Source organism: Panthera leo, chromosome C2 (assembly GCF_018350215.1).
Source record: "Panthera leo isolate Ple1 chromosome C2, P.leo_Ple1_pat1.1, whole genome shotgun sequence".
In the NCBI taxonomy this organism is placed as follows: domain Eukaryota; kingdom Metazoa; phylum Chordata; class Mammalia; order Carnivora; family Felidae; genus Panthera; species Panthera leo.
Window position 1 is genome coordinate 56,980,381 of NC_056687.1, and position 27,272 is coordinate 57,007,652.

Consider the following 27,272-nt stretch of genomic DNA (forward strand, 5'->3'; position numbering starts at 1 on the left):
TATTTTCTTAATAACATTTTCTTTTTGCTAGCTTACTTTATTGAAGGAATAAAGTATATAATACATAAAATATGCAAAATATGTATTAATTGGCTTTATGTTATCAGTAAGGCTTCCAGTTAACAGTAGGCTATTGGTAGTAAAGTTTTTGGAGAGTCAAAAGTTATATGTAGGTTTTGACTCTGTGGGGGGTTGGCACCTCTAACCCCTGCATTGTTCAAGGAAGTATCAAGTATATAACATTTAAAAATCTTTCACTTGGATCTTTGAAGAAGTATTCTGTGATTGATCAGGGCAGCTGCAACCAAAATAAGAACTTTTGAAAATCCTATCCCCTAACCATTTTACCATGGGGTTTCAAATTCGAATCACTTCTTTGGTTGAAACATATTTACAGAGGTTGGATTTACATTTAAGTAAATGTTATCTAAGAGAACTTTATATGCATAAACCACCTAAAATGCTTTATTATATCCCATCACCGTGTATAGGTTTATTAGATTAGTTGGATTTGGGAAGGTTGACAGGAACACACTAATAAGGAAAGCCAGTGAATAACAAGCTATCCTATTTTAATTATGGAAAAGAGGGATGAAGAGGGAGGGAATGAAGTGGATTGTAGGGTTGTGGAGGCCCTTTCTCAAATACCTTGCATCTCCTTCCAGTCCCATTCACTTCTTCCCATGCTATAACCTGCTACCTGCTACCTGCCACCATTTCCTATTGAAGTCGTCCTGAGTAGGGCTGCACACCCCACTCTCCTGTGGGTTCTGGGGAAAATAGCAGCATTGAATAGACAGGACTGTCTCCTATGTCCTCTTTTCCTCGGTCCAGGCATGGAGACCTAGATTCACAAGAAAACCCTCAGTGCCATGGTGGTGGGTACCTTATCCAACACAGCATTAGGCATAATCTTTCTCAGGCAGTAAATGCAGAAAGTTCCAGTGATGCTCTAGGAATATAGATGTTTCTCAAAGTTTACCTTTCACTCAGCATGGGGCTGGATCTAGGCTATGGAAACTCAGGGAGAAGGACATTCAAACCACACTCAAATTTATTTGTTGAATGGTAGTCATATTCCTTATGTAATATAACTGAGAACTTAGTGAATAAGTCTTCTATTTGACCTTAGAATTTGTTTCTTATTAGGACCCTGAGTTCCCATAAGGAAATGACTGAACTAATAGTCAATGAAGAAGCCTGGATTTATGGTAACAGTCTAAAGTTTTTTACAATATGCGAAATAATTATGTATATTTACATGTGTGTACTAACACTATTCACCTTCTGTTCTCAATATGCAGCTTGACTGACCTGTGAAAATCTAAGCTCATATCCCTTTGCCAGAACCTTCAATGGCTTTTTTTTCCTCACTCAGAGAAACATACAAAATCTAAAAAATTAAAAAAAAAATCCAAATTCCTTACATTGGCTTATAAGATTGTAGATGATCTGTTACCTCCCTAACTTCGTGTCCTACCCTTGTCTTCCAAGCTCCTTTATCCCCTCCTAGCCATGTTGGCTTTCTTAACTCTTCCCTTAAACACATGAAGCACACACTCAGCTAAAGCCTTTGCACTCACTGAGCCTTTGGCCTGAAATACTCTTTCCAGAGCTATTCCATGGGCTTGCTCTTGAACTTGCTTTTGCTTATTTACTTAAATTATATTTGATCAGGTAGAGTTCTTTTTGACTGTGCCATCTAAAAAAGCAACTTTTTTCCACACTGTCACTCCCTAGCCCCCACACATACTATCTGCTCACTTTTCAAAATTTTGTTCCCTATTTTTCAACTAGAAGTTGAGCTGCATGGGGCCACACCTCCCTTGCTCCTATTGCTTTCCAAGAATGGAGAAGATCATGTAGTGAATGGTCAAAACATATTTTTTAATAAATGAAGCAATGGAGAGGGATAATATAATAAAACTTAAATTGTGAGACGGCTGAGTTTGGGCTTGACTTTGTTCATCTTTTATTAGCAAAAGACACTATTGTAAAGGCATTACAGCTGCACTAACAGGTGCCAGCACAAATGTTTGAAGCTCACAGATAAAAAGATTTTGGGGTGGTGTGTGTGTGTGTCGAAGAGGGGGAGTATATTTATGTTTCATTTTGGTAGAACTCGTGTCTCTGCAGCATGCCCTAAAAGGTCACACAGACATAAATCATGAACCTCACTCAGTGCAACAGGTGTGACCTGAGACCCTTAGCCTCCGCTCGGAGCCTCACTAGTCAAGTAAATTACCACATGCCAATAAAGAGGATGGCACCAAAACTTGTTCTGAGATTCTCTTACTTTTCAGTGATATATTATAATCTATTTTTCCTTTCATTCTTGACTTCCCAATTCATTTTCACTTCACCCTCATCATCTTTCCTACCTTCCTGAAAGTGCCAATCTTCCCAGTTCTAGAATATCTTCACTTCCATATCTGCTTTTTATAGTCATGCCATTTGGTGAGACAAGAACCCTTGCCCTGCCTCTCAATTTCTTTTTTTTTTTAATATATGAAATTTATTGTCAAATTGGTTTCCATACAACACCCAGTGCTCATCCCAAAAGGTGCCCTCCTCAATACCCATCACCCACCCTCCCCTCCCTCCCACCCCCATCAATGCTCAGTTTGTTCTCAGTTTTTAACAGTCTCCTATGCTTTGGCTCTCTCCCACTCTAACCTCTTTTTTTTTTTTTTTCCTTCCCCTCCCCCATGGGTTTCTGTTAAGTTTCTCTGGATCCACATAAGAGTGAAACCATATGGTATCTGTCTTTCTCTGTATGGCTTATAGCAGCACTGTCAACAATGGCCAAATTATGGAAAGAGCCTAAATGTCCATCAACTGATGAATGGATAAAGAAATTGTGGTTTATATACACAATGGAATACTACGTGGCAATGAGAAAGAATGAAATATGGCCTTTTGTAGCAACGTGGATGGAACTGGAGAGTGTGATGCTAAGTGAAATAAGCCATACAGAGAAAGACAGATCTCAATTTCTGAAACAAGCTCTATCCAACACCACTGTGGATGCTCTGCTCTCAAGGGGAGGCAAATGGCCTGTTGGAGATATCAAATCAGCATCAGCAAGCAGTAAGCTTTTCTTTTGGTACAAGTTGATGTTTACAAGACTTGGTCACATATCACATACATTTTTCACCAATACAACATATGTGCTATCTAGAGCCCGTTTACTTTATGACAACTTTGGCTACATGGTGATCAAATTATGGCAAAACTAAGTTATATATATTTATATTGGGGTGCCTGGGTGGCTCAGTCAGTTGAGCGTCCGACTTCGGCTCAGGTCATGATCTCGCAGTTTGTGAGTTCGAGCCCCACATCGGGCTCTGTGCTGACAACTCAGAGCCCGGAGCCTGCTTCGGATTCTGTGTCTCCCTCTCTCTCTGCCCCTCCCCCACTCACACTTATCTCTCCTTCAAAAATAAATAAACAAAAAAATTAGCTATATTTATATCATCATTAATTAGGCTTAGAAATGTAACATCCACAAAAAACCAACACTCACACAAAAACCAATCCTTGGTGGCATGTTAAGTGTATACTTCAGCATGCAGAGAAAAACACTCAATTGAATGCTGTGCTCTGCATCTTACCTAGAAATTCCCTCCAGAAATGTATGCCGCAAACTTGGTAGCAGGAACGATGAAAGAGATCTAGAAGAGTGGAGTTGAAAACAACAGTAGCAACAGGAATAATGTTCAGCTCATCTATAGATTTTCTAACTGAAGATACTATTAAGGGGGTCCCATAAATTGATGAAGAGTGGGCAGAAAGTCACAATTGATATATTTTTAAAAACTAAAATTACTATTATGTAAGAGAGCAAGGAACCCAATGGATCCAGAAACATAGAAACAGTTGCTATATTAGGGTAGGGAGGTGGTAGGTAATGTTTTTTCCAATTTTTTAAAAATTTTCTTGTTGTTATATTATTAGGATGATACATTAATAATCATTTAAAAATTGGCAATAATTGGAGCACTGGGTGGCTTAGTCAGTTAAGCATCCCACTTTGGCTCAGGTCATGGTTTCGTGGTTCATGGGTTCCAGCCCCACATTAGGCTCTGTGCTGACATCGGAGACTGAAGCCTGTTTTGGATTCTGTACCCCACCCCTCCTTCCCCTGCTCATGCTCTTTCTCTCTCAAAAATAAGTAAACATTAAAAAATACAAAAATTAAAATTGGAAACAAGTTCCATATAGTATTGTGGATTTGTCGGTACTAAATTTAGGGATTGTATCTCAAATCTTAGAAGATGCCTAATGACACTTATAAGTAGCTCTCCCTGTATATCCAGAAAATGGCCATATCTCAAAGTATGGAAGAATTAGAAGTACAGGTGGTTATAGCCCCCGCCTTGCAAATCAAATACTATAGACAATTTTACCATAACACGGAAGCCCAAAATGGAAAGGAAGTAATATTTACTGAGCATCTAACACATGGCAGATATTTCTCAGGTTAGCTTATCTCCCCCCACCTCCCCAACAAGCCTGGGGGGTTGTATTGCCCCATTTTAGAGAGAAGCAAATGGAGTTTTAGAAGGATTGAGTAACATCCAACACCACAGAGCCGGAGAGTTCGATTCAAATGCAGGCTTGCCTGTGCTTGATCTAGGAACATGTGAAAATGAATATTCACTTGACTCTCAGGATTTAATTGTTTTTGTATTGCCAAAGTGTTTTTGTGTCTATGTTTAAATAATCCAGAGCCTCTGGGCAGCCGAGTTTGGGGAGGCTAATATTATACTCTAATTTTGATGAGTCTTCATAAAACAATAAATATGGTATTGATAATTATACATGTGTGTTTAATAGAAAGTATCCTAAGCCACCTCCGCTTCATTTACTTGCCAAAAAGAAGTAAAAGTTAACTTAATCAGTGACATTTTCCATTCCTTCTACACTATCTTTCTACTGAGAGCTGCAGTACAGTGAACACTATAGCCAGTAGGCCAAGGTGCCTGTACTAATGTACCTAAATGCATACCAGTTATCTACATTTGTTTCCAAACCCATTTATTTATATGCCAGCTTCATGTGTTGCTAAAAATGAATAATTTAACTCTGTGATATAAAATGCTTAAATTACAGTAGGGAAAAATGTCAGATTAATGAAAATTAAGTTGCACACTCTTGAAAAACTTAATAAAGGTAAATCTTTAGGTGATTGCTATGGAACTGGGCATGATCCATCTGAACAACTGAAAATATCGAAGGCCGGGGTGGGGGAAGAATCACAACACTTAAAATGATTCTGTAATCAGACTGTTACACAACTGCCTTTACGGTCTTGCTCCACTTGAAAGAATGCAAAACTAGAAAATATAGAGGGAGTATTACAAGTGTGCTTTAGATAAAGACAACTGGAATTTTAGTTGCAGAATCCATTTATCCTATGGCAAAAATCAGAAAGTGAATAAGCATGTATTTAGTTTAAAAAAAAAACCCTAAATATTTCTATATCACTTTTGATTTTCTGTTTTAAATAAAAGTTCTGATTAATAAAATTAATCATCTTAGGAGAAATTAACCAACTCATCTTGATTATCTCATTGTATTAGTTTTCTATGAACAATTTAAAACAACATTCAGTCTCTATAGGCCAAAAGTCTGGGTGTGGTGTGGCTGGAGACTCTATGGAGTGTCTCAACTGAAAAGCTGAAATCAAGGTGTCCGTCGTGTGGGGCTGCCATCTGGGTCTTGGAATCCCTTCCAAGCTCACTGGTTGCTGGAAGAATCCATTTCCTTATGGTTCCAGGAGGGAGGTCCATGTTTTCCTCCTGACTGTTTCTGACTCCTACCTCCTAGAGAATGCCTGCAGTTCCTTGCTATGTGGCCTCCATAAGTAGCTCACACACAAGGAGCTACTTGGGTAGCTCTGACTTTCTTTTCTGAGACTGGGTCTCTGACTTTCTTTTCTGTTGGAGAAAATGTTCTACTTTTAAAGGGCCTATGTAATTAAGCTGGGTCTGCCTGGACAATCTCCCTTTCTTAAACTCTGCTACGTTGCATAGCCTAATCACCACACCAGTGAAATGAATTATTGTCACAATCTCTACAGTTATATAGGACATGTGCACCAGGGGCTCAGAATCTTAGGGAGCATCTTTGATTTCTCTCTACCACAGGGCTTGAGTATCCCCCAGCCCACACTACACAAGCAAAGTTCAACTGGAACCAAATGGCAACCTGTAGCCTTTGCTTTCATTCTTTCTTTACCCTCTGTCCCTTCCAAAGCAATCTAAATGTTTACAGGATAATAAGGGGCTCATGATAATTTTAGCAATGAGTGGTTACTGTATCTGGAGAAAGAGAATTTCTGATTTTATTAACAAAACCACTTTGGGGGAAATTCTCAGACAGATTCCTATTCTCTGACACTCACATCACTTTCCTTTAAAATAAGTCTTACTTCAAAACAAGAAAATGCATTTATTTGGAATATTAATTTGAGTTGGTGAGACATTGTGATTCCTAAAATAATCATTTGTTCTCTCTAAGAAGAAAACACTTCACAATACTACATTACAATAATAACAAATTAAAACAATAGCAATAACAGTCTGATGCAGTATCTGACAACTGGGGAGTGGGCTGTGACCAAATGGCAATAAATGTAGTGTGAAGTCAACGTCAATGATACTCTGCAGATGATCGCACACCAAGGAATCTCAGCAAAGAAGGCATCTTGGTGGCATTATGATCTTTAGGGGCAGACACCATGGTGCTTTCCATCTGTATTAACCTGTGCTTTCCACCTTGAAAGGCATTAAACAGCCTTCTCTTCTTTGAGCTTTAGAACAAGATACGAAGTGTGCCTTTTGCCATTTATGCACATTCTCTTGTTCTTTTTTGTCTTGGAATAAAAAAGGGAGCATGACCAATACGAGTGAGAAAAGAATAGCAAAGCTTATTTACATTCCATAAATATATATTACATAGACCCTCCAGGCCCATTGAAGCACATCCTCCCATTGTTAAAGGTAAACAAGTGGAGAAGATGATTTAGAGGAAATTTTAAGCCTCAAATGGAAGTTTTAACGGGATGTTTTTAAAGCTTTTCCCTACTCTACCATTATATGCACCTATAAATAGAAAATATGTCATAAAATGTTTAGATAATTTTAGGGGTCAAGCAAAGTGGATATGAGTGACTTAGTAGTTGTGAGTCATCATATTCTCATTCTGTATACTGAGCCAAAAAAGTTTTAAAAATTAAAACATTCAACGAACCCTTCTTTGGCCTACTATACTTTAGTGTCTGGGTAAAGAGACATTCTCTTACACAAAATATAAACGTATGATTATTTATTATACATAAGTGATCTTCCCAAGCAAACATGTTTTTCAAATGCTTCAACAGAACTGTCTAAAATGCTATTAACCAAGTAGCCCTGCAAAGAGTTCAGATTTAAATAATGTTTCCACAACTCAAGCTTCATTGTAAGAACACCATGGAATTTTAACCCATAAAAATGAAAACAAAATTTCCCTACTTTCAATATCCAATCTCTTAGTGTCATTCGGTACCTGCTATTTTAATATAAAACTGAAATATGAATTTCTAAAATAACTGCCCATCTACTATATAGGAATAAACTAGACTAGAAATTTTGCATATAATTCTAAATTCTATATAGCTTCTATAATTAAACTAAGGAACATTTTCCAGTGAAATTATCTGGACACTATAGAAATATAAAGAAATACCTAAAATCTCTCAGCCACCAGAGATCAATTGCATCTTAACCACATTTTGAGTCATGAATGAAACAAACTAAGGACATATAATTGAATTTTTCTGAATCAGACCATAGAAAAGCAGGCTCCTGTTTCTCTCATCTCTTTTTACCATACCCATTTCTATTACATCTATATCAGCATTTCATGCTGTATACTTCTGTCTGTTACCAGATTTTCGACAAAAAATATTTTTAAATATTTATGGTCATAAATCTTCAAACCCATGTAGGAGTGTAAAATGGTGCTACCAATTTGGACAATGAATTCGCAGTTTTGTGAAAAGTTAAACATGCATGTATCCTATGACTCATTGCATCCACTCCTAGTGATTCATCCTAAAGAAAGGAAAGCATATGTCCACAGAGAGCTTGCATAAGAATGGTCATAACAGATTTATTTATAATGGCCAAAAAGTGGACACAATCTTTTTGTACATCAAGAAGAGAATTTATAAACAAACTGTGATGTACAATGAAATGCTATTGAGAAATAGGATCGAACTACTGAAATATAAAAAATGACTGAATCTCAGAAACGCTATACTGATCAAAAGAAACCAGACACAGACTGTGTATGCAGGATTACATTAATATGAAAAAGACAAAAATAATACAATGTTAGACAGATTCATGGATTCATCAGAACTTGCAAAGATTGACTGACTGGAAGGGGATATAAGGGGAATTTCTGCACTGATGAAATGTTTTGTATCTTGATAAGGAAATGCAGATCACATAGAAGTTTACATTTGACAAAACTAGACAAATTAACCTGAGATTAATGCACTATACTGTATAAAAATAATACTTTCATAGAAAACAATTTTTTAATATTATAAAAATGTATCTTGGTCAGGATGTTTGAAAAACAGGGTGAAACAAAACAGGATATTTTTAATAGTACTAATGCACACTGTCAATCTTCAAGAACTGTAGGAAGTGAGCTTTTTGTCATAGAACAGTTTAAGGACCACCTTTAGAGACTAAGTCTCCTGAAAGCACAACACAGAGGTAGGATTTTTATCATAATACATACAAAAAATACAAAGAAAAAGTGTGTGTGTGTGTGTGTGTGTGTGTGTGTGTTTGAGTGTGGTGTGGTGTATGTTAGCAGCATAATAATAGGAGAGAGAACGTATTAAGAAGACATCTATGTCCACGGCCTAATGACACATGTACCTTTGGTACCACCTGTTAATAATGTCAGAAAAAAATGGAAATTGTTACTGAGCCTGCAGAGATTAGAAGGGACAGCTGAAGAGAATAGCAAAGGGAAATACCCAGGACAGTAAAAAAACAGGGTATTGAAACTGATTCAGAAAGGCAAGGCAGTTGTATGGGAAGAGTCAGGGGTTTTATTTTCAGCTCTGCTGCAGACTTAATCAGGGGCCCCTGGGCAATTCACATATGCAATTTATGACACTCTGGTTGACTTACTATATCTGACCTGAGAGTTTATAATTGCCTGTGACTGGTGGCAGCTGTCACTGAAGTACAGTAAGCAAGGTGATCCCTCCTGTGCCCCATGCTTTGGGAGACACCAAAGCTACAATAAAAAATCTGTTAGCGATGAAACTAAAATCATCAAGGAATTGAGATATTCAAGAACAAGCATTTTATAAATACTGTTTATGGATTGTAATCCTCACTATAAGAGTTCCCAGATGTTTCAGAGCTTTCAGAGAACTTCAAAATATACTCCCAGGACTGGAGGTGGGGAGTGGGGTGGGACGACTCATGTAGAAGTCTGATAGCAAGAGATAACTTAAGTGAATCTACACAGTAATGATCATCAAAACCAGTGGGTGGAAGAACTTTGAATCTGTCACATCAGTCCTCTGTGCCACATGTGTACATTTTACAAGTAATCTTCCCCTTCAAGACTATGTTTATTGGTTATTATAAACAGAAAGTATGCATATAAACTAACACAATAATGATGTGCCTTTTGTTTTCCTATGTGGAACTTAACTCATTTCTTCAATAATCTCCTGTAATAAAGTATGGGTTTGTCTGGGAGCTGATGAGTCTTGGTAGTCCTGTTTCCCATGCCATGCCCAGGTGCTTCCAAAATAGTACACAAAAGTATTCAACATGCACTGAATGTATTGTGGATAAAAAGATAGCATGAAGGAAGAATAAATGGATGGATGGGTGACACAATTCAATATTGCCTGTCAACTGAATGGAAAATATTATAAAATAAATGTGAACTCCAGAACTGCTGGTTCTGGCCAGGATGAGGTAGCCCATTCTTGCTAGTCTTCCTTCACACAACTAAAAAATCATGAATATAGTACAATAAGCAAACATAAAAAGACTCTGAAAGGTAAAAGGGATAGGGTAGGGATCATAGGACTTTTAGAAGGGCATGGTCATGTTGGTGATGAGTTCCTTGGGTTTTCTTTTGGGTAGGGATCATAGGACTTTTAGAATGACTGGTCATGATGGTAATGAGTTCCTTGGTTTTTGGTTTGTTTTTTTTTTCGCCTTTCATACACCCTAGATGGGACACTGGAGAAACCCAGAACTGCCAACAGACACAGACAAGAAAGAAACCCCCAAGAAAAGCCTGCATCCTCTAACCAGTGAACCAGAGATAGGGTAACCTAGAAGTACAGGAAACCTTTTTGACAATATACACCCTAACCCAGCCAAACACCAAAGAAGAAACTGCCCCTTCCCTGCAGACTAAGTGGGACTGTTGGGGAGCTAAAGTTCTGGCCCCATATACAACATTGGCAAGGTTGGGCAAGTCAACCTCTTACTTCCCCTCACCTGATTAGTGTCAGTGGTGCCAAATGAAAAACTGAAGTTCTATCCACACACAACAGAAATAGGTGGACTGAGATGGCACAGGATGATGCTAGTTGTCATTCTGCTTCCCTGACCATGGTACTGTCAGTGGAGTGTAGAATGGTGAACTGAGCTTTCGTCCCTACCAGACCTTCACTTTACACATAAACAGTAAATAAAGTGGCTTCTTGCCAAAAGATTAAAAGATTTAAATGAGATCCAGGGTCACACACCCCCCCCCCCAAAATGCCCAAAGTTGGAGTAAAAAAAAATCTCTCATCATACTAAGAACTAGGAAAATCTGAACTTGCATGAGGCAAGTCAATCAACAGACACAACATCAACATAACACTGATACTGAAACATCTAATGAGGATTTTAAGGCAGCCATCACAGAAGTGGTTTGTTAAGCAGTTTTGAAAGTGTATGTAACAAATGAAAAAATAGAAAGTTTCAACAAACAGATAGAAGCTATAAACAATAATCAAACAAAAATTTCAGAAATAAAAAACAAAATAATCAAAATAAAAAGCTCAATGATGAACCCAACAGCAGAATGGAAGGGATAGAGAAAATAATTTATAAACTCAAAGGTAGAATGAATAGGAATTACTCAGTATAAAAAAATGAGGGATAATAGATTGAAAAAATACAAAGCAGGGCCTCAAAGACCTAGGGGACCATAACAAAAGAATTTACATTTGTGTTACCAGAGTCCTGGGATGAAAGGAGAAAGAAAGTGGGGGTCAAAAATATTCAATTCCCTCAATTTTAGTAAAATTTCTCTAAAAAAGTAAAGTCTAAATTTTAAAAAGTGTTCAAAGAAATAATGTTTGATGAATTAAAACTTCATCAAAAAATATAAAATTACACATTCAAAAAGCTGAGCAAGCCCCAAACAAGATAAACTGTAATAAATCCATAGTCAAACTTCTGAAAATTAAAGAAAATATCTGGAAAGTACCCTGAGAGAAATGATGCATTATCTATACAAGAACATTTTGAATAACAACAAATTTCTCACCAGAAACCATGGAAGCCAAAAGGAAGCAGCACATTTTCAATGCTGAAAGAAAAGAAATGTTAACCTAGAATTCTCTAACCAGCAAAAATATTTTTCAGAAATGGAGGTGAAATCAAGACATTCCCAGATTAAGGAAATCTAAAAGGATTTGATATCAGCAGGCCTACCCTAAAATAATTTCTAAAAGGAGTTCCTCAACAGGAATAAAGTCATAAAGAAGGGCAACTTGAACATCAAATATGAAGAAAGTGCAAAGGACAGAGTAGAAATATGGTTAAATGTAATATACTATCCTTCTCATCTTCACTTTCTAAATTTTGTTAGGTAGGTGAAGTAAAAATTATACTATTGTCTGATGTGGTTTCTAATGTATATAGAGAAATACTTAAAACAATTGTAATATAAAAGGGACAAGAAAATGGCTGGAATGGGTGATAAAGTCTCTATGCTTTACTTGAACTGATAAAATATTGACATTAATACATATCATTGGCCATTATGAAAATGAAAATTATAATTATGATGAGATATATCGCTCCATGTATATTAGAATAGCTAAAATTTTAAAGAGTGACAATACCAAAAGTTCGTGAGGATACAAAGAAACCGCATCTCACGTATATTCCTGATGGGAACATGAAATGATACCACCACTCTGGAAAAATCATTTGGCAGTTTTTTTAAAGACTAAAATAATCATGTGCCCAGAAATTGCACTTCTGGAAATATATCCCAGAGAAGTTAAAAATTATGTACGCACAAATATTTTACACAAAATGGTGGACCCCAAAGGTCCTGCTCCTCAAACAATTAGGAGAATAATCTACTCTTTTACAGGCTGATGATCAGGAATCTATTCTTTACAAAACTTCACTATGAAAGGCTCTGGAATGAAGAACACTAGGTATAATAAACAGCTGGGGTGAAGTACTGGAAGAAAACAGAGGATGTAAGTGAATGTTTATATATTGAACTGTGTGACTCTCAGATTTATTTTCCTCATTAGAAAGGAAAGCTTTCAACACGCATCATCTTACTGCCCTACTACCTGAACACTCCTCTCGTCACAGGTAAGCATTAGAAGATTCTTCTCTGGATAAAATAATTATTCCTAGAGAAAAAGTTCCTAAGACCCCACATAAGAAAAAAATGTGTCTTTCTCTTCCTCTGGATGCTGGTGATGCCTAGTGCTGTTAATACAACTGTGACCATGATCGAAGATACCAAAATTGCAAGTGGTAGATGCAATCTGTATCCATGATGATGTCGTTGAGCCACTGGATTAACCACGCATGGAGTCAAATTACTTCAAGACTTCTTGTTACAGTCTTTCAAATTCTGTATCTCCTAGGGTACTTTGCTTTGCAGTGAATAGAAAACTGAATTCAACCATAAATAATAAATAATAAAGGTTGGTTTCACAAACAAAATCAAGCATCAGCCAGCAATGAAGAAGAGAAATTGCTTTGGATAGTTTGGTAAGAAACATAAAAAGCTGGGGCACCTGGTTGGCTTAGTCAGTTAGGCATCTGACTCTTGGTTTTGGCTCAGCTCATGATCTCATGGTTTGTGGGATCAAACCCCATGTCGGGCTCTATGCTGACAGTGCAGAGCCTTCTTGGGATTCTCCCTCTTCTCTCTCTCTCTAACCCTCCCCTTCTCACTCTTTCTCAAAATAATTAAACTTAAAAAAAAAAAAAAGAAACGTAAAATGCCAAGAAAGAAAAGATGAGATCCAGGTAATAGGAGATTCAACACAGGTGTTTAGCAAAGGGAATTCCACAATGAAAAAAAAAAAAAAAACTAACTGCTGAGTGGCAGCAGGCCTAAAGAGCAGAGTCTCACTGACAAAAGGGACAGAAAAGACTGAAGGCAGTAAATCATAAGCAATACTGATGGGCATTAAATAGGGATATTGAAGTATTTGGGAAAATATTAATTTTCCCAAAATAAAATAATATTGAGTGTGAAGAATATGTGAATAGTTCCTTGGAAGTTTCTGGGGGTATGACAATTTAGCCTATTCTGATACCTGATTTGGAGGCATAAGTACTAAATAATGAGGAAATTGGGAAGATCAGCTATTGGACAGCTACTTGAGATAAGATTGAATGCTTCTTGGAAGAGTTATTGGCCAAAGTACTTTTAAAAAAGGATCAGAACAGATAAACAGGTGGAGAAAATGACAGAGCTATCTTTTAATTTTATAATAATTAAGCCTGAGAAGGAAAATTGTTTTAACCTTTTTTCTTTTAACAGAAAGGAATATACATCATTGTATAACATTAGAAAATCAGAATTGGCAAAAGGAAGAAATTTAATATCATCCAGAATCCTACCGCTCAGTAACACTTTTTTTTTTTTTTAGTAACACTTTTAATATACCTGCAAACGTTCTTCCAGTTCTATCCCTATGCTGTGTGAATGTGTGTGTTTGTGTGTTTATGTCTGCTTGAACATGTGTGCTTCTGTATGTGTACAAATATCCTCCTATTTTCAAAGTGGGACTTGTGATGCAAATACTTTCAAAGAGCAAGGTTGGGATCACTTTCCTTTTTTCTCCTAACAAACTGGCTAGCATTTGTACTCTGATGACTTCCTAGCCATTCATGACTATGGGTAGATTGAAGCTGTTGACCGTGAGGTTAAAATTTCCAAGTCGCCTGTTACTAATCTCCTGAGACAGTTTGTCCCCAGACAGAGTTTCTGCTGGGCATGTTTCTGTCTACGTTCCTTCTCACAATAACCCTCTAAGAATCTATCAGTCTGAGAGGGGTGAAAGCTAATCCTCGGAAAACCATGCCATGCTTTTTGAAGTACACTTTGAACTTTGATCTTGTAGAAATTTCATGGTCGGTATAAGGTGCCCTACAAGAAATTTTCCCTCTGCTGTTGATAAGGAAGAAATGTTCAGATAAGAACAGTTTTTTTTTTTCCCCACATAACTGTGTGGGTTCTAAACACATAGGAGCTCACAAAGCAATAGCTCTCAGAACAAATCCGTTTTTTGCCCAAATATCGTTCTCCATTTTCACAAATGATCAGATAGTATTTCCTCCCTTTTTTTTCCCCTTCATTCTTTCTCATAGATCCTGCATGGGGTACCTGATCTCATACAACAGCGTCAAGAGTCACTCACTTCCAAGCCCATAAGTGGAGGACATAAAAACATAGTATTTGCCTTAAATATATCTATTTTTTTCTGCATTCATCCATGAATATGAAATAGATGCCAAACTAAAGCCAGGGAAAGGGCAAATTCTCTGTGACATAACTGAGATTGAAATCCAAAGTGAATTCCCTTTGGCCGTAGAATAGCATTAAACTATTGCCGCACACAAGATCTTCACATTATAAATGCCTATATTGGTCTAACAAAAAGAAAACTCCTTTGCCACTGCAGGAAATTATGCACCTGCTTTGCTGCTATTTTAGCTCACCCCTTAGTATACAGCAATATGTAAACCTTTGAGTACCAATTGACTTCTTTACTTGCAATTGAATTTGTTTAAATAGCTATTTTAGAAAACATGACCCTGTAATTCCTTAAAGTATCTACAGTCTAAAATCCAGTTAAGCATCCTGATTTCATGCTCAAAAATTCTCAATGCCAAATTTTTTATTGTTCAAAATATTGGCAATTGTCTGTTGCAGTGACATTGTTTCTTTGTGCATTTGTAATCGGATGACAAATGTATACATTGGAATTGGACTGGAAATATGATCTTAATAAAACAAGGTGAAAGCATCTTTCTGTCCTTCTGAGATAGTATTTCTTAACATAGCTTAGACCTAAATATATATGTTAAATTCCAGTTTTTAAGTGGTGGAAAAACATGGCCCTCTCTCCCTCATCTCTTAAAAACATGTTAAAAAGAACAAAAAAACAGAAATAAAAGTCCTATCTTAAGAGAAATGAAAGATATTTATAACCTAAACTATTACATGTGAGAAACTATGTAGTGGTGGTCAAACAGGTATGAAAAGATGATTAGAGTGAATGATTTCAAGATCTCAAGCCATGAGTACATAACTGTCCACAGAAGAAAGTACACCTTGAGGCAAAAGCCTAGAATCCATATCAGGAAAAATAAAACATTTCATGGAAACTGGTAATAGATTCTTCCTTGAGCTCTCAAGTGGCACCCAGCACATCAAGGGAGGTGAGGGTGAAAGCTGGCTTTTGCACAAGGCAGAAACTTGCACATGCTGTTTATGAAGAGATTCTGAATTGTGCAACTGCAAACCTGCTAGCTGAAGAAAGGAGAGAAACAGTTCATGAAGCTCAAACATCTCTGTGTCATAAGGAACTTCCATGTGAATTGGGGAGAATTCCTGCTCTCTGGGAACCCTGCACTACTCACTTTTCCGATGGTTATTCTGTAATTAAATCGTTTTGTTAAAACTCATCACCTTCAGAGATGAAGAAGAATAATTTTTTTTTTAGAAAAAGGAACTGGAAACCATTAGAAAATATAATAAGGGAAAGAATAGGAAAAATAAATCACAGACAGAAAAAAATATTACTACAGAATAGCACGCTTTCATGAATTTAAATAACTTAACAAATCAAGAAGAGTCATGGCAGAGATACAATAACTCAGATGAAACAGGAAGACATAAAATATGCACAAATGGGCTTCCATAGAAAAAGTAGAAAAGAAAGGAAGATCATAACATAAATAAGGCAACATTTATGTAGATATGGATGAAAACAAAGAATTAAGAAGGTTCAGCAAAATAAAAATGTAAAGGTTTATAAAGAAAGTGTGAAATCTGGAAGATAGTCAGAGGAGATACTGCATGAATATAAGTATCCTGAAGAAGAAAATCAAATTTCCAAGATAAAATATACATATTTAACGATACAAATTTGGAAATGTTCTAGAAATTAACGAGTTGAATTTACAAATTGAAAAGAGCATACCATGCCTCAAAAAAAGAATATTTTATGTAGAATGATGAGCACCAACATGTATCCTAGTAAAATTACTGGCCTTCAAAGATGTATAAAAAATAAAGAATCTTCTGAGCATCTGTGCAACAAAACAAAACAAAACAAAAAACAAAAAAGGAAACATAACCAAACAAAAAACTCTGAGTCACCCAGAGGAAAAAAATACTCATTGTCTTCAAACACACTGTCAGCAACATCATTCAATACCAAGCTACAGTAGAGCAATACCCAAGAGTCTCAAGGGGGAAAAATCATCAAGATCTAAGAATATTCCACCCAGAAAATTGTTGGGCTCTTGGGCCAACAGCGCTCTTAGACCAAGCACAATGTCTGGAGACAGTAAAAGGATGGATAAATGAAAGAGCTTAGTGTTGGCATTTGCATTTGATTCTCTATTGGACATCCATGAGAGGGTAGCTGGCAAACTTACAGGTATGGCAGTAGAGCCCAGGAGGAAAGAGGTCACATTTGTGAATCATGATAAATTAGGTAAAAGTATAAGACAAGAAGGAGGTACAATGCTCAAGGGAAAAAGACCACCTTTTAAGAGTAATATTTCTTCAACACCAAACTCCTTTAAATAAAGTAATAGCACAAACCACAGTAAGATAACACTTCCTATTTGCCAGGCATGGTCATAAGCCCTTTACATGGATCAGCTCATTCAACTCATAAGAGCCTTGTAAGTAGACATTATTACTACTGCTACTACTGTTACTACTACTATTGCTACTCTTACATCCATTTTACAAAGGAAGAATCTGAGACACACGTTTTTAAGTAACTTGCCTGTCACATAGCTTTTGGACACAGTCTGACTTCACATGTGCGGTTGCTTCAGTTAGATAAGAGACCATTGGAAGAATGCAATAGAAGTAGAGGGACTTTCAAGGCCATCCCATTGACAACAGTTGCGGACACTGTATAGAGGTCAAGTGGTGTTTGGCAATTAGGTGGGCTTCGGTAACAGTTGAGAAAATGATCTCAGCAAATGTTGAAGGAGGAAGCCAGACTAGAGTGAAAAGGGCAAGTGTAGATTAAAAACAAAACAAACAAAACAAAACAAAACACGACGCATGTAGATAAATATTTAGAAAACTTCTATAGGAAAGAGAAATCATGAATATCTCCTGAACTTTCTGGATTTTTTTGTCTTTTCTCTGTAAGGGAAGTCTAAACTTGAGACTATTAATTTTTGCCTAATTTGAGAACCACATCTCAATAATATACATATATAAGACATTTAAATTTTGTCTCACTGTCTTAAATATTGTTATATTGCCTTGTAGACCACATAACATACAGGAGAGGGCTGTTAAAATGGGGAATTGGAGCATAAGCAATGAGAGATGTAGACAACATCAATAGCTATCTAGTTTTACTACTAGATAGTCTTGCTACTAGGTAAACCCATTTATAGGACTTATCTGCATCCTTGTTTAAAGCTTCAGGGATTTTGTTCTTGTTGGTGTTAGAGTTCATGATATTGTTTACCTAAAACAGTGATCTCAGTAACCAATTAGCTGAGAAACTACTTTTGACAAATAGCATACAATCCAAGTAATAAGCTGCAGAACAATTAACAGTGTGTTTTTGTCTAATAAGAAAAGGAGTTTTGAACTCTGTCCCCTTCTCTTTGGTTACCTAGTGATATGGCCCAGTAACAGTCTGTCTTTCCAAGCTGAGTCAAAGAAAGCAGGTATGCGGAAGCTGCAGATGTTAAAATTGCAAATTTACACAGCAGAGAAGGCCCCTCGACACCCGAGGTCACATATAAATAGTGATGACACACATGCTTGAGTATACCTCTCCAATAGTACAAAGGGAGCTTCTTTTTTTTTTTTTTAAATCACAAAAATAGTTGGCCAGCTGTTGCAGCATTTCCCTGACTAGTTTCGAGATCATGTCTCTTTCCTTTGATGGAGGCAGCCAGCTACCTTTCCCCCAGCCTCTTTTAAGCCTTGCAGCATCTGGGAGTTAAGGAAGGAGAGATTTTGTGTTTGTGTTGTCACAAAACAGTCTGCCACTGCTCGGAAGCAGCAGAAAAGATGTATATAAAGCATTATATGTAAAAGGAGACTGTCCTAAAGTTGGCAGGAGGAAGATGTGTGAACAGACACAAACAAGACTGTGTTACTCACACTACTGCTGTAAGATGTGGGGTTCTTTGTAGAATCGAGCTGGAAGCATAGATCCACACCACTTTCACTGGGAGCAGAGGCTCCAAACTGAACGAAACCCATACCGACATTAGGCCCTTAGCAGTGTGGCTTTCACCCACGCGGTCCATTTGAAATACAGTTGACCCTTGAATAATGCAGGAGTTAGGTGTGCCGGCTGCCCCTGCACAGTCAAAAATCAGTGTATAACTTTTGACTCCCCCAAAGCTTAGCTACTAATAGCCTACTGTTGACCAGCCTTGCTGATAACATAAACAGTCGGTTAGCACATATTTTGTATATGTATTATATACTGTATTCTTATCATAAAGTAAGCTAGAGAAAAGAAAATGTTATTAAGAAAATCAGAAGGAAGAGAAAATACGTTTATAGTACTGTTCTGTATTTTTTTAAAAAAAATGCGTGTAATTGAATTTTCTACAAGAGCTAAAATAGCTAACTAGAATTTCTGGAAAGTAAGAGTCCATCCAATCTTAAGCATCTTTTTTTTTTTTAATCTCTAGCATATCACACAGTCTGGCACATAATATATATTCAATAAACAAAGCTAAACATTTCTCAACTCCCTCTGCTACTATATATGCACTTAGTGTTAATTGTCTGTTAATTACACCAAACGTAATGTCTCTTTTGTGGTCATGAGTGACCTAATCTTCAGAGAAGTCCCAAACGTGTTAGAAGACACGCATTTATAAATTACTTCCCATTAGGACCTTCATGCTTTATAAATATAAACTTTACCCCATTTTTCCAGATACCTACAGACTACCACTCTCACAGTCATTCTGTCCACTCCCCTCCCATTTCCTCCCCTAAATGTGCACTAACCCAAGCATCTGTTGGCCTCACTGTTAGTTTTCTGCAAAGCTCTCTCCACTGCCCTCTAGGCTGCAAGACAGGGTCAGATCAGAGGCTAGGACAGTTGAGAAGGGGCACACACAACCAGGACCAGTCCTGAAGAGTGGTGTATAATCAACACCTACTTTTTGAGATCATGGTCATTCTCTCACCCTCACAGGCATTCAGTAGAGTCGCTGCTATACTACTTGAGTAGATGGATTTAAGCTTAAAGAAATAGAGTTTAATGTAGGCCTATCGGTAGTAGCATCAGCCTGTCAACTATAAATACCAAAAACATCACCACAACCTTTGCAGATTGACAGCAACTTTAGCCTAGAAGAAAATCAAAGATCCTTGCTCCCTTTTTCTTCCTTTAGAATGATTGATGTATTTGGTCAGATTCTCATATTGTTCCTTTCCTAGCAGCCCTAAACTCAGGTATTGGAGCTACATCATAAGATGGTGATGTCATTACACATTTGTACATCACCTTACAATTTTTTTCTTATACGTTACTTTATCTGAACTCGGTATCACACAGAATGATAATACTGAATTGTTTTCTTTTATAGAAAAAAATCAGAACTATGCCTGGCAGAACTTGTACGTATAAAAAATTATGGGAATTTTAAACTTGACATTCCAGAAAAGTTATATGGCTCACTAAGCCTCATTTTTCTGTTCTATAAAAGAGGTATGGCAATAGTATTGAATGCATGAGGTTATCTGAAGATTAAAGAAGTTAATATATGAATATTGAATACAATACCATCTGGCACATGGAAATGTTAGCTACAATTGTTTTGTGTCACTAGTGCTGTTAGTAATGTTAGTATTGTCATAGGATTCATCCTAGAGAATTACCATTGCTTTGACTTCACAGACTTTTATGCTGGTGTCTATATAGAGCTTTTATAGTGGATTTTGATTTTAAAGCCAAGTTGAAGCAAGAATAAATAGGATATTTCTTTGCGCTTTTGCTGCTATCTGAAGGGGGCCTTTTTTAAAACACCTTTTTTACAGGCAAGTGGATAAAATCTAAAACTTCCAGCTGTCTCAGTCACCAGAGTAGTTAGTTATTACTGGGTTGTAGACTTAAAACATTTTCTTCATCACAATCTCAGGTGTGATTCGTTTTATTTTAAGATTTACCAGAGTCATTTAAATGTCGTGATTACTTAAGGCCAAGTGTTTCCTAGTGGTGGGAAGTACTCTTAGTTTTATATCCTTTCTCTTCATAGTTCAATGCATAATTACCAGTGAAAGAATGTGGTTCAGACTACAAGTCAAAAGATGGTACTATACCACAAGAGAACATTCAAATTTAAATTTTGTATTTTTAATTTCAAAAGATTGCATCTCCACTAATAGATTAAATCTGGGGCAAAAGATAGTATTTTCAGGCTTTGTTATGACACTGTGTTCTTCAAAATGTTATGTCCTCTCCTTAGCAGGAAAAGACAGTCAGTCCCAAGCCCCTCATCTCAGCTGACCCTCTCTCCACCCACTAAACTCTTCACAGAAAGAAGACAGAGCTGATTTTAGCCACCTGTGAAGTGGGAAAAGAATGTCTTCAGTGCTCTTTAGGTGCCGTTTCAGTTGTTTGGGCAAACTCTCCACCTACCTTTATACATTTGCAACTTTGTTCGGTCTTCAACTCTAGGCCAAGAATTGCAGACATCCACAGTTGTGTAAAATCCCCACTGACAGCTCCTGGCTGAGCGCTTGCACAGATGCCCTCCCCATGGAATCTGCCCTGCCTTCCCGGGCTGGGCACTGGTCCCACAGGCTCCCAGGCCTCTCTTGCTCTGGGACAACGCCCATTCATTCCCCAGCACCTCTGGCAGTAATGGACACTGTATCTTAAGCCAAGCTGTTGGGATTGTCCATGCCTTTCAGTCTTCTTGAACATGTGTATGGTCAGCTTTCCTTTATGCAGTGCCCACATCTGGGAGGCAGGCCCTGCTCAGGCAGCCCTTGTCCAGACAAACTCTGGAGGTGCAGAATTACCAGTCCTTTGAACCCACCAGACTGCCAACAGAGGAGTTACAGTTTCTTATCCTTTAGACTTAACAGGTATGAGTCAGACACTAGTTCACCAAGCTCCACGGGACACATATGATACCTGATGTGGGGGATAGGTGTTCTCCATCACTCCTCCTTGGGCAGAACACTTGGGGATGGAGACAATTCAAAGAATACTGACAGTGGTCCCAGAAAATCCTCTCCTAACATCCAACCTGATATTTAGGAATCCATAAGCTGTAAATGAGGAATTGATTCACAAACTAGAATTGGCCACCTCCTGGGCAATGCTTGCATGATGGCCTTTCACCCAATTTTGGAACATTTAAGGGGCTCCAACAAAACTGAGAAAAAAATAGTTCCACTTCAAAATAATATAACCAATGTGTGAATTAGTACAGAAGCACCAGTAAGAGGAGATTTCACTTTTTCTAGATGAAATTCAAAACCTCACTGACCAAATTGAAGATCTCACAATAATAGAGATTCTGTTAACCTTCAGGGATTGATACATTTTAAATGAAGAAGCTATGGAGAAGGTGATGAGTAATACAATATGAAATAAATAATTCTAGGCTTTTCAAACATCAGTTGGGAGCACTATTTAAAAGGAGACCTTAGAGAGCTTTGCTCAGATTTCTCCACATTCTTATGCCCATGATAAGGAAAGTGTAAGATCTCCTTATTAGCTGGTGAGGACTCAAATCTGCACTTCTTTAGTTTTTTGGGTTTTCTGTTTGTTTTATTTTTTATTTCTTCAAAATTTACATCCAAATTAACATATAGTGCAACATATAGTTAACATATAGTGCAACAATGATTTCAAGAGTAGATTCCTTAATTATCCTTACCCATTTAGCCCAACCCCCTTCCACAACCCCTCCAGTAACCCTCTGTTTGTTCTCCATATTTATGAGTCTCATCAGTTTTGTCCCCCTCCCTGTTTTTATATTATTTTTGTTTCCCTTCCCTTATGTTCATCTGTTTTGTCTCTTAAAGTCCTCATATGAGTGAATTCAAATGATTTTTGTCTTTCTCTGACTGACTAATTTCACTTAGCACAATACCCTCCAGTTCCATCCACTAGTGGCAAATGGCAAGATTTCGTTCTTTTTGATTGCCGAGTAATACTCCATTGTGTGTGTGTGTGTGTGTGTGTATATATATATATATATATATATATATATATATATATATATACCACATCTTCTTTATCCATTCATCCATCGATGGATATTTGGGCTCTTTCCATACTTTGGCTATTGTTGATAGAGCTGCTATAAACATTGGGGTGCATGTGTCCCTTCGAAACAGCACACCTGTATCCCGTGGATAAATGCCTAGTAGTGCAATTTCTGGGTCATAGGGTAGTTCTATTTTCAGTTTTTTGAGGAACCTCCATACTGTTTTCCAGAGTGGCTGCACCAGCTTGCATTTCCACCAACAATGCAATTTAAATGACACACTGGACCAGATGGACTTAACAGATATATTCAGAACATTTCATCCTAAATCAGCAGAATATACATTCTTCTCCAGTGCACATGGAATGTTCTCCAGAATGAACCATATACTGGGACACAAATCAGCCCTAAGTAAGTACAAAAAGATTGAGATCATACCGTGCGTATTTTCAGAAAACAACGCTATGAAACTTGAAATCAACCACAAGAAAAAATTTGGAAAGGTAACAAATACTTGGAGACTGAAGAACACCCTACTACAGAATGCATGGGCTAACCAAGCAGTTAAAGAGGAAATTCAAAAGTATATGGAAGTCAATGAAAATGATAACACCACAACACAAAACCTCTGGGACACCACGAAGGCAGTCATAAGAGGCAAGTATAAGTTTCTCAGGATCCACATAAGAGTGAAAACATATGGTATCTGTCTTTCTCTGTATGGGGGGAGGGGAAGGGAAAAAAGAGGTTAGAGTGGGAGAGAGCCAAAGCATAAGAGACTCTTAAAAACTAAGAACAAACTGAGGATTGATGTGGGGTGGGAGGGAGGGGAGGGTAGGTGATGGGTATTGAAGAGGGCATCTTTTCGGAAGAGCACTGGGTGTGTATGGAAACTGATTTGACAATAAATTTCATATTTAAAAAAAAATATTTGTACAAAGCAAAAAAAAAAAAAAAGAGGGAAGTATATAGCAATCCAGGCCTTCCTAAAGAAGGAAGAAAGATCTCAGATACACAACCTTATGCCTTAAGTAGCTGAAAAAAGAACAGCAAATAAAACCCAAAACCAGAAGAAGACAGGAAATAATAAAGATAAGAGCAGAAATTAATTCTATCAAAACCAAAAAAAAAACAAAACAGTAGAACAGATCAATGAAACCAGAAGCTGGTTCTTTGAAAGAATTAACAAAATTGATAAACCACTAGGCAGTTTGATTAAAAAGAAAAAGGAAAGGACCCAAATAAATAAAATCCTGAATGAAAGAGGAGAGATCACAACCAACACAACAAAATAAAAACAATAATAAGATAATATTATGAGGAATTATATGCCAATAAAATGGGCAATAGGGAAGAAATGGACAAATTCCTAGAAACATATACACTACCAAAACTGAAACAGGAAGAAATAGAAAATTTGAACAGACCCATAACCAGTAAGGAAATCAAATTAGTAATAAAAAATCTGCCAAAAAACAAGAGTCCAGGGCCAGATGGCTTTCCAGGGGAATTCTGCACTTCTTTAGTTTTTGATGACCATTTCCATACACTGAACCTTTTCCTAAGATATCGATTCAAACTAAGCTCAGCACATGAACAGAACAGAAGACAAAAGGGGAGAGAAAGCAACAAAAAGAAAAAACATGAAATTCTTGCAGCTTGAACAAAACTTTACCTTCATTTAAGCTGGAGTCTGTTCTGAGCTGTGTTCTCTTCTTTCAGCCACATGGATCCTCCCCTCCGTTGAAAAGATATTGATTGCTCTCCATTTATGTGAGTGTTTCCCATTACAGCTTAAGAGCTATGTTTAAACTCTTGTCATGAAGGTTCTTTTCTTTGCTCCCTTCCTCTTTTCCTCCTTCCTTACTTCTTTCTTCTTTTTTTAAGATAGAAATCTCTCTCCTCTCATTGCACCAAGAACTCTCATCCCTTCCACTCACCTCTCTGCAGCTTTTAGGTAGTTCACTGAAATGAGCCCTACCCATAATCCTAGTGATCCATGCTTCCTCCTCTCTTTGTCTTTATCCTGAGATGTAGGCAACTGCAGTTTGAGGTTTTCTACGTGCAGTTTGGGCAAAACTGGAGCACTGAGGTCTAGTTAAGAGTGAAGACTCATCATGAAACTCTCACAGCTATGACAAACTAGGCCTTGCTATTTGTTTAAAAATGAAAGAAATGAAAAATACATTTCTCCTTATTTCTGGTAGCATTCAGCAAATCTATTTTATAATGTCTGACAAACTTTATACCACATCACCTTATGCATTACATTAGAAAAATAATCTTATACTGGCACCATATGCAGAAAGCATAAAAATGCTCAGGCTATCCTTGAGCTGGTGAATAATCTATGGTGAAGTGGTCTAATAAAATCAATCTTCAATAGTTCAGCCCATCATTAATTCTAGAATGACTATTTGGCCTAAAATGGAATTGTATTCATTTCTCATCAAGTTGAGGTCAGTGTTACCTATATTCAAAAAATCCAGTTCTTTATGTGATTTCCCAAGAAAGAAAAGTAATAACTATTTAATTTTAATAATAGTAATGAGAATACAAGATTAGGAATAGGTTTTTTAAGTAGTGAAACTAAGTAATCATGCTGAATGCAAAACAGAAACAAAAAATGCAAATAGAATTACTATCAAAAGGAGTAATTTAAATCATGAACTTGATCCACAGTAATTACAAATAAATAGAAAATATTAAAAAATATATAGCCTACTTTTTAATGAATTAGAAATATAATCATTATCAAAAAGTACTTTTTAAACTTTGTAGGGTGAAAGTTAACACCAACTTTTGCAGGACTTTGAAAAAATTGAATCAAAAATATTAATATTTCTGTCCTTTAGCTTCGTAGTCAAAGTTATAAAAAATTTACAAATTATATTTGAGGATGTTCAAGTCTTTAGTATTTATAATAAAAAAAGCTAGAAATAATGCTTATGTCCAATATTGGTTTAAATAATTTACATTATACACTTAAGAAGGAATATTATACACATTTCACAAATCATGTTTTCAAAGAACATTTAATAATAGTGAAAAATGCTATGTATGAAGTGAAGAAAAGCTAATATAACTTTTTTTTTTTGAAGAATGATCAAACATATGGAAAGCTCAATTTGGAGACAGAATGCAAATGAACAATCAAACACTAGAAAAAGAAAACTCTAAGTGTGTAGGAGCGGTCATTTTTGGTGATGGATGTATTATAATTTTTGTTTATTTTCTTCAATAAACATGTATTATTTTATGATCAGAAAGGAGGGGAGATTCATTTTAAAAGCAGTCACAATGATGTAGATAAAGGTGGAGGAAACAGAATCAACTGGGTAATGAAGGAATGGAAAGAGAGAGAGAGAGGGAGAGGGAGTGGTAGAGAGAAATGAAGGTGGGGAGAAAGAGGAGAGGTATGACACCAAAAGAGAAGGGGACAGGAGGGAGGAAGCTAATGTTGAAAATGTTTAGTAGAAGCTCCAGAATTTCCATCTAAGATTAGGAACAGCAGTCTCCCTCAGAAAGGTGAACTTAATTCTCTAATTGTTAGATACAACTATGACAATAGTATATTTGAACTTTTTGTCACTCCTAGGTTTATCAATGGACATCTGAATATTATATAAAACAATGGAGGAGTACTACCATTTTCATACTCCATTACCTTTTCTTAACTGTTTTTGTTTTGTTTTGTTTGTTTGTTTTAGTTTAGTTATTTTGAGAGAGAGACAGAGAGAAAGGGAGTGCGAGTGGGGAGAGGCAGAGAGAGAGAGAGAGAGAGAGTCTCAAGCATGAGGCTTGATCCCCAAAACTGTGAGATCATGACTTGAGCCAAAATCAAGAGTTGGACGCTTAACTGACTGAGCCACCCAGGCACCCCTTAAACTGGTTATTTTTAGTGACTTAAGTATTAACAGAGATAATTCTTTTCAAATCAACAAGGATTTTTAGTGAGAAGAAATTATCATCTTTTTCTAAGGAAAGGACATTTATTGAATTTATACCATATGACAGTTATAACTAGGTGCACTACAACAATCATGCAATTAAGGGATTATTATTCCCATTTTATTGTTTGTTAAACTGAGATTCAGAGAATTTAACTCATCTTCTCAGGGTCACACAATTTAGAATTCCTGAGCCATAATATATCCCTAGTTTCTTTGATGAGTCCTCTTCACCATAATTCCTTTACTTACTGATGAGTCTCTCTCCTAGTCTATAGGCATCCTCCAAATGTGCTCTCACTGAGTCATCATAAAGAATTAAACGTTTAATTTAATAAGGGGGCATTTCTGTTTTCTGTTATTATCTCCACCACCAGAACCAAGACAACTATCTCAGCTTACTGTGAAAGTTATCTAAGAGACATAGCAACCAAAATAACTACAGTGAATCCCATAATGTACTACCTGTACAGATCTGAAACTCTTGTTCTCAAGCTGCTCAGAGTGTTGGTGAGTATATCTTCACAACTTACCCAAAGTCATGCTGCAT